Source organism: Carassius carassius, chromosome 12 (assembly GCF_963082965.1).
Source record: "Carassius carassius chromosome 12, fCarCar2.1, whole genome shotgun sequence".
In the NCBI taxonomy this organism is placed as follows: domain Eukaryota; kingdom Metazoa; phylum Chordata; class Actinopteri; order Cypriniformes; family Cyprinidae; genus Carassius; species Carassius carassius.
The window spans coordinates 9541141-9556545 of record NC_081766.1 but is presented as its reverse complement, the minus strand read 5'-3'; the positions used below and the strand labels follow the sequence as shown (position 1 = coordinate 9556545).

Here is a 15405-nt window from a genome sequence, read left to right as displayed (position 1 = left end):
GGCTGAGAAGTGTGATCCCCCTGTAGTTGGAACACACCCTCCGGTCCCCCTTCTTAAAAAGAGGGACCACCACCCCGGTCTGCCATCCCAGAGGCACCGTCCCCGACTGCCACGCGATGCTGCAGAGGCGTGTCAGCCAAGACAGCCCCACAACATCCAGAGACTTGAGGTACTCAGGGCGGATCTCATCCACCCCCGGTGCCTTGCCACCGAGGAGTTTCTTGACTACCTCGGTGACTTCAGCTTGGGTTATGGACGAGTCCACATCTGAGCCCTCAGCCTCTGCTTCCTCAATGGAAGACGTGACAGCGGGATTGAGGAGATCCTCGAAGTATTCCTTCCACCGTCCAACGACATCCCCAGTTGAGGTCAACAGCTCCCCACCTCTACTGTAAACAGCGTTGGTAGGGCACTGCTTCCCTCTCCTGAGGCGCCGGACGGTTTGCCAGAATCTCTTCGAGGCTGACCGATAGTCCTTCTCCATGGCCTCACCGAACTCCTCCCAGGCCCGAGTTTTTGCCTCCACAACCACCCGGGCTGTAGTCCGCTTGGCCTGCCGGTACCTGTCAGCTGCCTCAGGAGTCCCACAAGCCAACCAGGCCCGATAGGACTCCTTCTTCAGCTTGACGGCATCCCTTACTTCCGGTGTCTCTGCACTCCTGTTCAGGCTAATCAATGCCTCCACCCTCCTCACGGCGATAGAGGACTAGCCTTAATTAAGGCCCTCCAGCTCGTTACTCAAGCTATTCCCCTCCACTGCAGGCCTCTCCAGCGTTGCCGCACTTGTAATTCTCCTGGCCCACGACATGAAGGTAATGAGAAGGAATGCGTTCGGCCTGCCACCACTGATGGATGATCTAGTGGGCTGGACATCCAGAAGATGATTGACAGCCGCAAGACTGGATTGGGTATAATTGACAGATCTAGTAGTGGATTGTGTGAAAGTTAGTAGTAATGGACGGGATGGGATAGGTGTAGGATTTGGGAAGAATGACAAGGTCAATGGATCACAGGTGAGAAGATTAGATTCATATCGTTCTAATTCCACATCAGCTAGTGTGGAAATAAATAGATCATCTTATGGAAATCAACTGTCTTTGTTTAGGACACAATGAGCTGAGTTATGGGGATGTGTTATGCAAATTTCAGGTGTATTTTTGGCTCGTCCTTTACCTTGAAAGCCCATGTCGCTGTCCTTTGCACTTCTAGTTTACCTGGCTGCTCTTGTTTTCCATTTGCTTTTCACTTCCTTTCTTTGTGTGTAACCGAGTACTAGCTTGAATATCCAGCTGTGTTAAAACCTCGCCAGTTGCTATCTGGCCTATCATGTCGGCTTGTCAGCGCTGAAGCAGAATCCTTGAATAACTACATATGCCATTTCTTATCTTCTGGCTTCCTTCTCCTCTGTCTACCTTAGTGATTGTCTCTATTTGACTCCTTTTGGTTATTCTCCCTAGAATCTCACTTTTTTATCGTGCTCTCGCTTCTCTACCCACCCTTTCTCATTTGATGATCTCTCTTGTTCTCAGAAAGGACATATCTCCTCTCATTATGGTGATGATTCAGTTCACTGGTGCTCTTTCCCTAGTGCCTCTTCAAGGCATTTTTCAGCAGTCTGCTCATGAACTGTTTGTCTGTTCAAGGGCACATTGTGACGCCTCAGTCCACAAATTTGCTTATGTACACACCTACACGTGCACTTTGCTAAAGATGCACTTTGATTCCATGACATATGATGTTTAGTGCCTTACTGAACAGTGACATCTGACCTTGATGTGAGGTTTTGGATCATATGCTTCACACTTTACTGTGATCTTTGGCCTTAGTTTCCCCTTTTGTGGGAAACTGAGTTGCATTGAGTTGTTGGTAAAAGTACCATTGCTATGGCAATGTAGTTTTAGGGCTGTATCTCCACATTCCAGTCACCTTAAAAGTTATTTAAAATTCATTGGAGTCACTTAAAGGATTTTGGGTTTTTGGGATAGGTTTTTACAGAGGTCAGAGGGATACATTTTAGACACTCTGCATATAAAAATGTGTGTTAAACTTTATAGAAAGCAAATGGTCATAACCAGATCAGTGCTGTTTCTTTCTCAGATTATCTAGCAAATTATCATTTATATGTACAGCATGTCAATACAGTGGGTAGGACGGAAAGCAGTTCTGATGGATTTTTGAACAGTTTCTGGTCTCATTAAATGCCACAATCCACAGGCACATGATTATGTATTATTTTATGTACTTTTATATAAACACACTATTTATGTTATATAATATCAGTATTATTAAAACAAATTCACATTAAAATGTATGCTTTGAAAAATAAAGTAAGTAAAAATGTATTTATTTGTTTAATTTGCATAATATTTTTTACAGATGCTATACATACTGTAGAATATATACCCTTCCATTCAAAGTTTTGGGGTCTGCAATGTTTTTAAAGGCATTTATTTATTTATTTAAATATATTATTGCCATTTAAAATAACTATTTTATATTTTAATATATTTTACATTTTAATTTATTTCTGTAATGGCAAATCTGAATTTTCAGCAGCCATTGCTCCAGTCCTCAGTGTCACATAATTCTTCAGGAATAAGTTTAATATTCTAATTTGCTACTGAAGAAACATTTCTTAGTATTATCAGTGTATTCATAGAAACCATGATACCTTTTTTCAGGCTTCTTTGATGAATAGAAAGTTCAAAAGGTCAGCTTTTATTTGTCATAGAAATGTATACATTTTTATTTCCTTTGTACATTTTTGTAGATATTATTGTAGGTGACATATTCTTGTAGATATTATTTGTTTGGCTATTATTATTAATTGACACATTTTCAGACCATTAGTCAATACGTTCTTAGAAAACCTTGCAGGTGTCATGTTGATTGCAGGCACAGAGGTGCAGCTGTGTTCTCCGGAAAAACCGCCTCACTCTCAGACCATCTTTTCAAGTCATTTAACATGGTGATATCTTAGTGGGTGAGTTGTTTACTTTAATTATTTTGTCCATTTTCACTATCTCAGAAAATGGTACAAAAGCTATCCTTTGGGCAGTTCCCATTCAAAAAGTACTAAAATGTATCCTTTAGGTATAAATATGTACACTTTAAATAATAACATGTACCTTTAAGATACTAATATGCACCCTATAGTGGTGAATAAGGTTACTACCCCAGTGTACCATCTTCTTTTGTTACTATTGAGGCCTGTTTGTAGACTGAATGTCCACATGAATGTGAATGTGGAATTTATTGCTCTGACATGGTAATAAGCCAATCAGTGATGAGCACAATGACAGGGTAAAAGTCCAGTCAAAGTGCGACTGAGACACGACCTCCTCTCACATGACTTTTTACCTGTATCTTGCTGTTAAGGAGACATTGTCTCCCTGTGAAACTTGTTGTCGATGTTGCACAGTTGCTGTATACCCTATTTTATCACATGTTTTGTAATATTCATTTGTTTTATTTTTGCATTGCCCATTATTTTCTCATCCAGATATATGTTGATGTCTCTTTGGAGAAAAATGCCTCTGGCAAAGACTATTATACAGTGTTCCAAAAAAGTATTTGGACATTTAAGCCACACTTACATTTCTGCCATTGCAGCAAATAACAAAACATCAAACTAAGTTATGTTTTCTAACTTCTATGTTTGTGCCCACGCAGAATTTGTGCTCCCTGCAAATTTGGTACATTCATCATTCACATACAGTACAGTAGTTCTCCATGTTGCCTGTCCCTAATGAAAATATATTACCTAAATTGATTGTTTTCAGCCACTTACAATTGATTTAAACACTTTTTACCATGTTTAAAACCACCGAAAAAAATGAAAAGTTCAAATTTCACATGAGGCCCACAAGTGTTACTTTTTCTCAAGTGCATGATATTACATGTGAACATGTTGTGCTATCATCTGACATTCAGAAAGTGTGACAGTAATTTTTGTCTTAATTTGTCTTTTTTTTCTGTATGTTAGAACTAAAACACGAAACACTTCCTTTTGTATGCTTGTGCAATATTTATTCCACATTAGTTTCAGATTTTGTTAACATGTGACATTCAATCTTAATTAAATGTCAAAATACTTTCTGGGATCACTTATACTAATCAGCCTCAACATTAAAGCTACCTGACTGACATATAGGTATCAAGACATTATAGCAGTAGATCTTTTAAGTCCTGCAATTTGCGAGGTAGGTCTTTCATGGACATTTCATACCTGCTCAGTCGGTTGAACCTGGGGAATTTAGAGGCCAAGGCAAGAAATTTAAAGGGATAGTTCACCTTCAGTTTCTGAAGCTCACATGCTCATTATAGGCACTTTCAGCAGTGAACAGGTGTCATCATGGGCACTCTGACTAGTCTGCAGTTACGTAGCAAACTGCGATCAGTGTTTGGAATAACGACGTTTAAAAGAACGGCGTTAGGTAACGACGTTATTTTTTCAGTAACGGGGTAATCTAACTAATTACATTTCCCGTCGTTACAACGCTGTTAACGTTACTGAACGTTAAATGCTGTGCGTTACTATGCATTGATTTAATATGCAATCCGAACGCACCCCTGGCTCACACAGCGAGTGAGCAGGTGGGTTAATAACGAGATAAGCGATTATGATTGGCTAAGGCAGAGTCATGTGTTTCATGGTAGCCAATCAGAGCCAGTGTTTTTACACACACGCGCCAGCGGCGCCAAACACACACAGTCACACACACGCAACAGCTACACAGAGATTCGCAGCAGCAGCAGAAATGGCGAGTCAGGAGCAATCCGATGAAAAGTTGGCTCAAGGTGGAGATATAAGCACTACTTCAAATTCATTGTAGTCAAAGGCAAGAATGTGCATGTAATGTGTACATGTAATGTGATACACACGCATCTACAAAGCTAGTGGCCAAAAACACTTTTCTTACAAAGAGTGCAGGATAAAACTCTTGCTGTCTGTTGACGTGCAATAAATATCGAAAGTTATGAACACCTGTCTGTTCTACTTATTTCAACTGACTTGTGAAAACTGCTAAAAAAAAAACAAATTCTTTAACATATAGCAACTTTTTTTTTTTTTTTTTACAGTAACGCAAATAGTTACTTTCCCTGGTAACTAGTTCTTTTTATTATAGAGTAATTCAGTTACTAACTCAGTTACTTTTTGGAACAAGTAGTGAGTAACTATAACTAATTACTTTTTTAAAGTAACGTTCCCAACAGTGACTGCGATGCACTGTGTTTTCTGGCATCATGTGTGATCGGACCAGACTTCACCTCCACCGTGCATCAGTGAACCTTGGGCGCCCATCAACATGATGTCAGTTCATCGGTTGTCCTTCGTTGCATCGCTTGCATCACAAGGCTGTTTTGGAGATTTGGACCTCGTCAAAGATCTTTTCGCTTGCCCATTTTTATTGCTTACAGCACATGTAATTCAAGCACTGACCGTTCCCTTGCTGGCTAATATATAGGCATAAAAGTTGTAGAAATTAGATAGAATACTCCAGAGCTTCAGAAAAGCAATTTGTTTTAAGTAGGCAAGATTTTTTCCCAACTGATTTTTTTTCTAAAATCATTTCTGAATCATCTGATACATTAAATAAAAGCGTTAGTTCACCCAAAAATGAAAACTAGTCCATAAATTACGCACACTCAGGTCATTCTTCTTCTTTCAGACGAATCCAACGCCAACCTCATTTGTCATCCGGAACAGCTTCCGTGTACAACTGTCAAGCTATATTAAAGTGATTTTCACATTTTGAATATGGATTGTTTTTTTTTACAAAAATGCATAGATTCATTACATGAGGCCTTTGTTCACCCCCCGGAGCCGTGTCAGACCCTTTTTTTTAACAGATGGGCGCTTTTTATTTAACTTCTTTTGGACTGATGCATGCAACACCCGCTGAGTGGCATTAAACAGCTTGAAAGATCAAAGACAATTTTTAATTTAACTCCGACAGGATTCATCTGAAAGAAAAAAAGTCATATACACCTAGGATGACTTGAGGATGAGTAATTTATGGGCTAATTTTCATTTCATTTTTGTGAACTAACCCGTTAAGGACAGGTTTATTACTTGTAGCGTCTTTGCAGAAGATCTCGACAGTCACACGCAGTGGGTATTTGAGAGGAATCGTCCACCGTGTCTTCCTTCAGCTCTCAGATTTATTTACCTTATTAGTAGATATTAAGTGTCTGGTAGTGCATCTGTGCTGTAATTAATTGTGTTGTTCAGTCACAGTGTGTAGTACTTATTGGCCTGTGTATGTGATGACTAGAGTGTCCCTTTCTGAGAGACAAGGTTTAATAAAGACAGAATGACTCCTAATCTGCTGTTTACCACTGCTTCTCACCCTTGCTGCTTCTGTCTTCATTCCCATTTGCAGCTTTAATTAGTTTTACTAAGTCCTGGTGTCTGTTAAAAACACACACAATCGTTCTCTGCTTTACGACCCGCCGCACATCCACTTACGGCTTGACGTCTGCTTCATTTCTAATCTCAACGGTTTGTTTGTTAGCATCACCTGACTTCGGTAATTCTTTGCTGTGATCATGCCCATGTAGACTTGGCTTTCATCTTATTAATTGGCAAATCTGTGCTGTGCTGGAAGCTCGCAGGAACACCATAAGGCCTGGGCTGGATACCAAGCTTCGAGCTGAATGCCTCCGGATGCCTAACTGATGCGTCAGCGTGGGAAATGAGATGAAGGGGCAGACGTCCCCTGCTTCATCATGCTCCTCATCCTCCTCCTCCCCCAATATGCTCGAGACAGCTGGAGCTACACTCATAAGCAGAGGCAGATACTGGAGATGGATGGACTCCATGTTGAATGCTTTGGAAATTGTGCCGCGAGGGTAAAGATGTTGTCACTGTCCATCTAGTTTCATTATCACCACTGGTTTAAATGGGGTAAATTGACCTGGAAGTGGGTAATTGTTCTGACATATAAATTATGACGCACATTTTGCAGGCTCAGAACCTTTTTTCTTTTTACTATCCTTTATGTGACCTTCCATCAGTCCAGAAAATAAAAATAACTTTCACCATCACTACCCTTCCAAATGTTTGGGGTCAGTAAAATTTTTTCTTTCTTTCAATAAATTCTTATTATTAATTAAGACGTCACAAAAGAGTGCCCTAATTGGAAAGTGTCCAAGACTTTTTGTTTTCATTTTTAATGTCAAATCTCTTACTTCATTTTGTGAAATAGTTCGAAGAAGTGCAGCTGTGCTGTATTTCTTTATAATATTGCAATTTGTTCTGATATTTTGTTATGTATAGTGCAAAGACATGTGTGTATATATTTTTAATTTTGGTTTAAGTGTCCAAATATTGTATAGCTAAATGTTCTCTGGAAATCAGTCCTATGGTCTTCACGAAGTCCATAAGTGCATTTTAACCTTTTTTAAAGGGGTCAAATCATCAATGAAATTTTTCCTTTGAACTTTTATATCAAGGAGCTCTGCATTTGGGACTTAGATGTTCTTCATTGAATTTGATTTATTGAATTTAACCTGCAAAAACAGCTTGTTCTGAACTTAAAAAGCTTTCTGATTTCAGACAATACACCAGCACTAAATGATTACAAGGACTATCCATATTGAACTTCCTGGCCCCTACAGTGTTCCCTTGTCTATTGTATAGAGTCACTGCAGTTTTACAGAATTGTGGCTGATGGTGATATGTGTTGGAACTTTTTCAGAGCAAGTTAGAAAATGGAAATTGACCATCCCATCCAACTTCTCTCACTATCTGTCTACATATGAGTCTCCTCATGCCAGAACCTGCACATGGAGCGAGTGTCAGGTCAGTAAAATCATAAGACAAACACAATTACATGGTTTATTGAAACATTAGGTGTAATTATATAGGATTTGTATATCAGTCTTTGTAATTTCATTGCAAGAATTATGTAGATTATGTAGCTAGATCCATGATCATCCAGCCATACTTCAGTCATTCGTTTCAGTGGAATTATTTTTTTCTTGAACCTGCTACAATGTAAAGCAGGCTTTGCAAGTAGAAAGTGGAAAATGTAAATAAAAAAACTAGATTTTTTTTTTTTTAGCACAAAAGACTTTACGTTTACATAATGGAACTCAGGGAAATAATTAGGGGACTTGTTCACCTAAAAATAATTAACCTCATGTCATTCAAAACCTGTATGACTTTATTTCGTCCGTCAAACACAAAACTGATGAATTGTGTAAAACTAGTTTTTTCCCATGGAATTAGTCCTCATGGGCACTGGGACTTCTAAGCTTTAAAAAGGAAACAAAAGCACCATAAAAGTATCATAAATGGCATGCAAATGACTCACAGACTATATTCTAAGTCATCTGAGTTCACAAAATAGCTTTGTGTGAGAAAAAAAACGAAATTCACTGAAGTTCTATGTTAACTCATTGTATGATGCTTTTATGCCCTTTTTAAAACTTGAAAGTCTCAGTCTTTATTGTAACTGAACGGGGAGAACAAGTTTTTATGCATTTTGAATGACACAAGTAAATAACAACAGAATTTTTGGCGGAAATGTTCCTTTAAATAAAAAGAAATGTATGACTTGTGCTTTTTACATCTGAACAACTTTGGTGGATACCATGAAAACTTACTTGCACAAACAGATTTTGAAGGCTAAAGTTGCATACACAGGGAAAGAGAGACATTTTGGCAGAGATGGAAAACCCTCACTGCGATCAGATCAGCTTATAACCAAACACGCTGCTTGAGATATGCAGCATGACCCAGCGTGAGAGAGGCTTGAGATAAAGCTAAAGAGATTGAAAACACAGATTATTCTTTCATTTTTTTCTCCCATCCTAGAGGAAGTGGTGTCTATGTGTAACCTTGGGGTTAATTTGGTGTGACTTTGATATTTATGAAATGTATGAACTATGTGGTTTGGACCTACACTCTAAAAGCCAAGGGGTATCAGGAGAGATGGAGATGGAGGTAAAGGCAGGGATAGCGAGAAGGAGGGAGCAGATGGGTCAGCCATCTGGTAGAAGGAGAAAAGGAAGAGAGATGAGAAGAGGATGGAGCACTGGAGGGAGGCAGAGAAATTGACTTTGTATTATATAGACCATGTATCTTTTTGCTATCCACTACTCGTGTAAGAAATTATACATTTTCAATTTACATGTATTTGTTTAGCATAAATAATAAATATTTTTACTGAGCAGCTTTACTTGAAATTTTTTCCATAAGATACAACAAAACATATATAATCAACAAAAATAAAACATCTCATGAACTGTGAGCGGTCTGTCCTGTGTTCTACAGAAGAGCGAAACTCATATGGGTTTGGTACAACACAAGGGTGAATAAACAGTGTTCATTTTTGTGTGAACTATTCCTTTAATTCCCCTAGATGTATTTTTGTGCAGAAAGTGTAAGAATGAGGGTTTACAAATGAAGAGGCTGAGAGAAGGGACAGATGAAGAAAGTAGAGGGGTGAGAAGATGTTATGCTACAGGGAATGAAATGGCAGGAACAAGTCTCAGAACCCATTCTTGTCATAAAGTCTAAAAAGTTCAAAGTAATGATCTTTCTAAAAGACCAGATGTCAGGAAAATAGATACCAATTTATTCTAGGCAGCCAAAGTCTTGAATACACCTTAAATTGCACCCCTCTTGGCCTGTCAGCCGCACATTATAGAGCATATTAGCAAGGCAGCCTGTAAACCCAGAGAAAAATAGGCCTCATCTGAGGACAGCTATACATGCGTGGTGTCTTTAGCAGCTAATTTGTGTAAAATGTTCTCATGGCAAGAACAAGAGATAAAGGCTGTCTCATTACAAAGATGTGATGTCTAGAGCATATAACATTTATCAGCTTTTTGATGTTTTACGGTTTCCACCTCTAAACAACTGTATCTTCTAGTCTAGATTATTCTCTTGGCCTGGTTAATGATGATTTCTAGTGCTGTTCATTACCATCAAAATCAATCAAAGAAATTATCAAAATAATTTAACCAATTCAAACACTATTTTCTAAAGTCAGTTTAATAGTCAGAATGACTTTCACAGCCAAATTTGATTATACTTCAAAATAAAGTTGAAGTAGGCGGATTTTTTTTTCACACTCTGAGGAAATTTGTCCCCTTGAACTCTTTGAACCTTGAACATGGCTCTGCTGCTATGGGTGGGCCCTGGCCCCATTTGGGAGTTGGAAAGGGTCAAGAGACAGGTCAGCATGTTTAAGTGTGTCCGATTCAGTGAGATCTCTCCTCCTCGAACACCGTTCCTGTCTGACTGTTCAATATTAGAACAGCGGTTGGTAGAATAACAGATCCGATGAGGGCACGATAGCAGCTTGAAAAGAAGGAAAACATGTGGAAAATATTTCACAGAGCTCCGCACCAGCACATTTATTATTTACAACGCACCGCTCATAATCCTCCTCACCCCTGACTAGCTTGAAACTTTTTGAATGCATCGGCCTCTGAACAACAAACCGTCCCCGGATCAAACACGTCCACACACCCACACGCCGGCACAAATGTGAAGGGAGTCAGTGTGTTTGTGTTATTGTCTGCTGCTTAGGACAGGACTTCAAATTGTAAGTGTCAGCAGGAGATCTAGACAATGAGGCCTTATGGGCGAAGCCTTAGTATTGTCATTGACAGCTACAGGTAGACAGGTGAAGAGAGACAGCATGCTCGTTGGAGATGGAGGATGGGAGATATCAGCAATTTTGCCGCGTGCTTTCTCAGCTGCATCTCTGTTTGTGCTTTTTTGTTTTGGCTGAAAATTCTTGAAAATAACTGGCTCGGTTGATTTTTCCACTTTCATTGCTTCCCATACTTCACGGGATAGTTCACCCAAAAATGAAAATGCTGTCATCATTTACTTTCCCTTATTTTGAAACACACCTGAATAACTTTCTTTCTTCTGTGGGACACAAAAGAAGTTATTTAGAAGATTGGTTTAAGGTGCAGTAAAATTGTTTTAGTTTTTCTGGAAAAATACAGTCATTTTAAAATAGGAAATGCAACTGAGAATTTATCCTCAGGGTCGAAAGAATTCCCTACACATATTTAGCAACAGGTTCAGGTTGGTCATGCAAATTTGCCACAATGACGAAAAGAAAACTTGGTCTTATGACTTCTGTGTTAGCTTTAATGAATTGAGCTAAATAATGATACTGTTGTCTTCTGCTTTATAGCTGAATTTAATTTGTTCAAATGGAAGTAATTTGCAATATCAAAAACTTTTAATGAAACAGAATCGAATGAACACAAGTTGAACAACACTGCTGTCTAAAGTAGAGTTGCTTATAGCTAAATTCAACTTGGTTCATAATGAACTTTACACAGTTATTGAACTGGACTGAACCAACACTGAAATGACTGGAGCTGAATAATGACACAATTGTCTTGCAATAGAATTAGAATTTGCCTCATTTTTTAAGTTTGCATCCTTGATTCTGTTACTTTAGTGTTTATTACTGTGAAGCTTCTTTGAAATAATCTCTATTGTACTAAGCACTATAAAAATGAAGGTGACTTGACTTGATTAATGTTTCACAGTTTCCACTTTCCATCTGTCTTTTAGTTAAGCAACTGTAATATCTTCTCATCAAGATCATTCTTTGGGCTCCGATAATGATGTTTCGATCTAATAGTTTAAAATAAACTTTACACTTTCCAGTATGCTTTGCAATGTTAGTTGGACAGGGAGAGAAAATTATGAAATAGTGTATGTATGTATATATACATATACATATTTACATATACATATACATATACATATACAGTATATATACATATACATATACATATACATATACATATACATATAGATATACATATACATATACATATACAGTACATATACATATACATATACATATACATATACATACACACACACAAATACACACAGTGCCCTCCGTAAGTATTAGAACAGTAAAGACATAACTGCTTTCTCTGCTTTGGAGTCAAGACATTTGCAAAAATGATTAAAAGATTAATAAGCAACAAAACTACAGAATGTCACATTTTATTATTAGGTCTTGCAAAACATACATGTTTTACCAAATAAAAAGGACAGCACTTTTAGAGTTCATCCCACTATTTGATGTGAGCATAAGTATTTGAACAATTGAATTTAAGGCAGATTTAAAAGATTAAAAGCTAATATTTAGTTGCAGATCCCTTGCATGCAATCAGAGCATTGAGTCTTCAACCCATAGACATCACCAGACTCTTGGTTTTATGTTTTGAAATGCTTTTCTCCAGCCTTTAATGCAGCCAATTCCAACTGTTGCTTGTTTTGGGGAGTTTCTGTCTTTAGTCTTCTCTTTAGCTGGAGAAATTAATGTTCAATCGGATTTAAATCTGGAGAATGATTTGGGCAATCTAAGGTTTTACATTTCTTTGCCCTGATGAAGTCCTTGACTGAACTGGCTGGGTGTTTTGGGTCATTGTCTTGATCCAATATGAAGTGCTTTCTAATGAGTTTGATGGCATTTTTTTTAATGTTGGTAGCCAAGGTGATTTTGTACCCTTCCAAATTCATTCTGCTACTCCCATTATACATCAAGTCATTAAAATAAAGAGGTCCTGTTCTAGAGACAGCCATGCATGCCCATACCATGACACCAGCTCCACCAAGCTTTACAGATGAGCTTGTATGCTTAGGATCTTTTGGAGTTCCCTTTTTCTCCACACTTTTGCTTTTCAATCACTTAGATAAAGGTTAATCTTTGTCTCATCCGTCCATCAACTCAGTTCTAAAAATCTACTGGCTCACATTTGCGAAGAATCTTGCCTTTCTATTTTTGGTGCTGATCAGAGGTTTGCATCTTGCTGTGTAGCTTCTGTAATTCTGCGTCAAATTCTCCTGCAGACTGTAGATTGACAGAGCATCACCCCAGCTTTCTTGAGGTTGTTGGTGATTTTACAGACATGTATTTTAGGGTTCATTTTCACAGCAATTATGATTTATCTGTCATCAACTACTGTTGTTTTTCTCAGCCGTTCAGGTCGTCATTGGTTGCTGATGTTGCCGATAGTTTCCAAACTCTTGATTTCTCCATGCCCTTTGTTTTTCCTATAGTTCTAATTGACTTCCTCTTTTCTTTTAGCATCCAAATTGCTTGCTTTTCTTTCAGAGTCAGCTTCCTCGTCTTCATCCTGGTTTGTGTGTGTCATCGTTCGAATGCAAGACTTAGAATGCAGAAGCAATGGATATAACTGATAAGACACATTCCCTGCTTTTAATATCTGAAGAATTAATGCAACAGGACACCGCTGAAAACTTAGAAAGACCTGTGAGGCAACTGTTCCAATACTTATGCTCACTTCAGATAGGGAGATGAAACTCTAAAAATGCTGATCTTCTTAGCTGGTAAAACATCTTTGTGTTATGGAGGTCACTGTATATATATATATATTAGCAAGATGAGAAACAGGGAGACTTGTTCATGTTTAATGTTCTATTATGTTGGTATTTCAAAAGACTTTCTGTTACGTTACTGTTTTCGGGGGAATTACTATTGTGGTGAAATGTTGAGTGCTTGGGTTTAGGACCTGCTACTGAAAATTCATGTTGCTTTAATTATATAAGAAGCAACTCCAATGGGTGTGCTAGGGATGTAATCAGTACCATCTTTAGACTGGCAACATCTAACAACATGTGTAAAGAAAAGGAGGAAAACATTTGAAAATTTCTTCAAAATACAAGGTTGGAAACCCTTGAAGGTAAATGAGAGATTTATTTATTTTTGGTTGAACTATCCATAAAGAAGAAGTGTCTGTTAACATTGAAATACAATTTTTGTGATGTTGTTTTTAAACGATTGTCATGCCTAAAAGAGGGTATATTGAAGCTGAAGGATGACGTGGGTCAGAGACTCCATCACTTTTTAAAAACTGTGCCCTTCAAAGCCTAACGGATAGACAAATACAAGTACACATACAAAGGAAGCCTTGGCAACACCAAACAAAATGAAAATAGTCACCCCCGGTGGATAATACGTCCATTTATGCTTTGACTGGCTCCGTTCAGCTTCTATGATGGAGGAGGGAAAGTCTTTTTAATATTGGACTCACATAGTGTTTCTGTTTAGCTGTCTTAGAAATTATAAAAAAAGCAGGGGGAAATGCAAAGAACTGCACTCGCCCGATAATAAGGCCTAAATGATGTTGTAAATTGTAATGATCGCAAAATTATAGGAATTTATTTTCTATTATGCATGGGATTTCTGTAAGGGTTGTCATGATTGTTGTGATAGGTTGCAGACTGCTGAGAGCGAGGGAGAGTGAGTACGTGATGAGGGATTTTAAAACAGTCGTTTTATTATGGGAGAGAGAGGAAGAGGGAGAGAGATGCGATAACAGCGTTTGCCCTGTTCATATTTGACTCGGTGCTTGTCATTGAACACCGACAGACTCACTCAGCGCAGGAAAGAAAGTCCACGCAATAAGATCTAAAGGTAAAATATTAATATTTTCTATGATCACACGGGATGAATTTACCGCGAGCTATCACTGGCAGCGCTTCTGTCTCCTTCATATTTTAGAGACTCTTTATTTTTCAGTGTTAGATTAAGGAATAAACACTCGCGTGCGGCGCACGAAGGGTTTATTTGAAAATATATTCATTTTAAATTAAACGTAGACCAAGGTTTTTTTTTACTATCCATGTGAAAAAGAAGAAACACCATCGTGTTTTGTTCAATTTGTGTACGCTTGAATTTATATTAACGTGCATGTAAAGTCCGCTTTACGATTGTTTTTAATCAATGTAGCCTATAGATAATTCAACACATAGCCTAGTCAACAGAGGTACCAATGATCACCATTGATAATGTCAACCCCCCCCCAAAAAAACTATAGTATGTAGCCTACTCCAGTACTGTGTAATACACGCGTCCTGTCATTCATGCGTTGGTTGTGATATACGAGTATATTAGTTATTAAATACGGGACTCACTCTTGGGGAACGCGGACCTTCCACATGACTGAGCGCGCGCGCTTCTGTCTGTCTGTCGCCCTCAGGGATTCGCGGGGCAGCAGCAGACACGCTTACCGACACCCCGGTGTTCGCGGGGCATGTATTAAACGGTTAGTCTCTTCCCTAACGACGGTTTCACTGATGACACTCGTTTGAATAGCTAATAGTATTTTAGGCGCAAAAGTGATTTTGGTTGCGCGTGAGGGAGCGCGCGGCGGCGGCAGGGCTGGCTCGCACGCTCTGCTGCTCGTGCCATGTGTTTCCCCAAAATATATTAATAGCACGAATGCCCTTTTAGTAGGACAGACGTTGTTTTGCTATGTCTATTTGTAATAATGATTACTGATGGTAGTAGGCAGATTTGCTGCTGCTTTCACCACCCGTTGGTTTTGAGTAAAATAGCCCACCTGTGTTTGGATTTGACAGAGCTTTCAAGGTCTAAC

General features: G+C 38.6%; 2 protein-coding genes across 4 annotated transcripts in view; one reads left to right on the top strand and one right to left on the bottom strand.

The window, feature by feature from the left end:
- Positions 1-15405, bottom strand: part of LOC132154697 (protein arginine N-methyltransferase 5-like) — a 463524-nt gene that overhangs the window by 32096 nt on the left and 416023 nt on the right. The window lies entirely within an intron of this gene.
- The window catches only part of LOC132154693 (uncharacterized), a 158223-nt gene continuing 157059 nt past the window's right edge, over positions 14242-15405 (top strand). Inside the window, exon 1 of one of the 3 annotated variants that reach the window (XM_059563341.1) lies at positions 14242-14441. The gene's annotated coding sequence lies outside the window, so the exon portion shown is untranslated. Of the gene's footprint in view, positions 14442-15051; positions 15073-15405 lie in introns of those variants that run through there. The other 2 variants (XM_059563343.1, XM_059563342.1) reach the window with 2 other exon arrangements.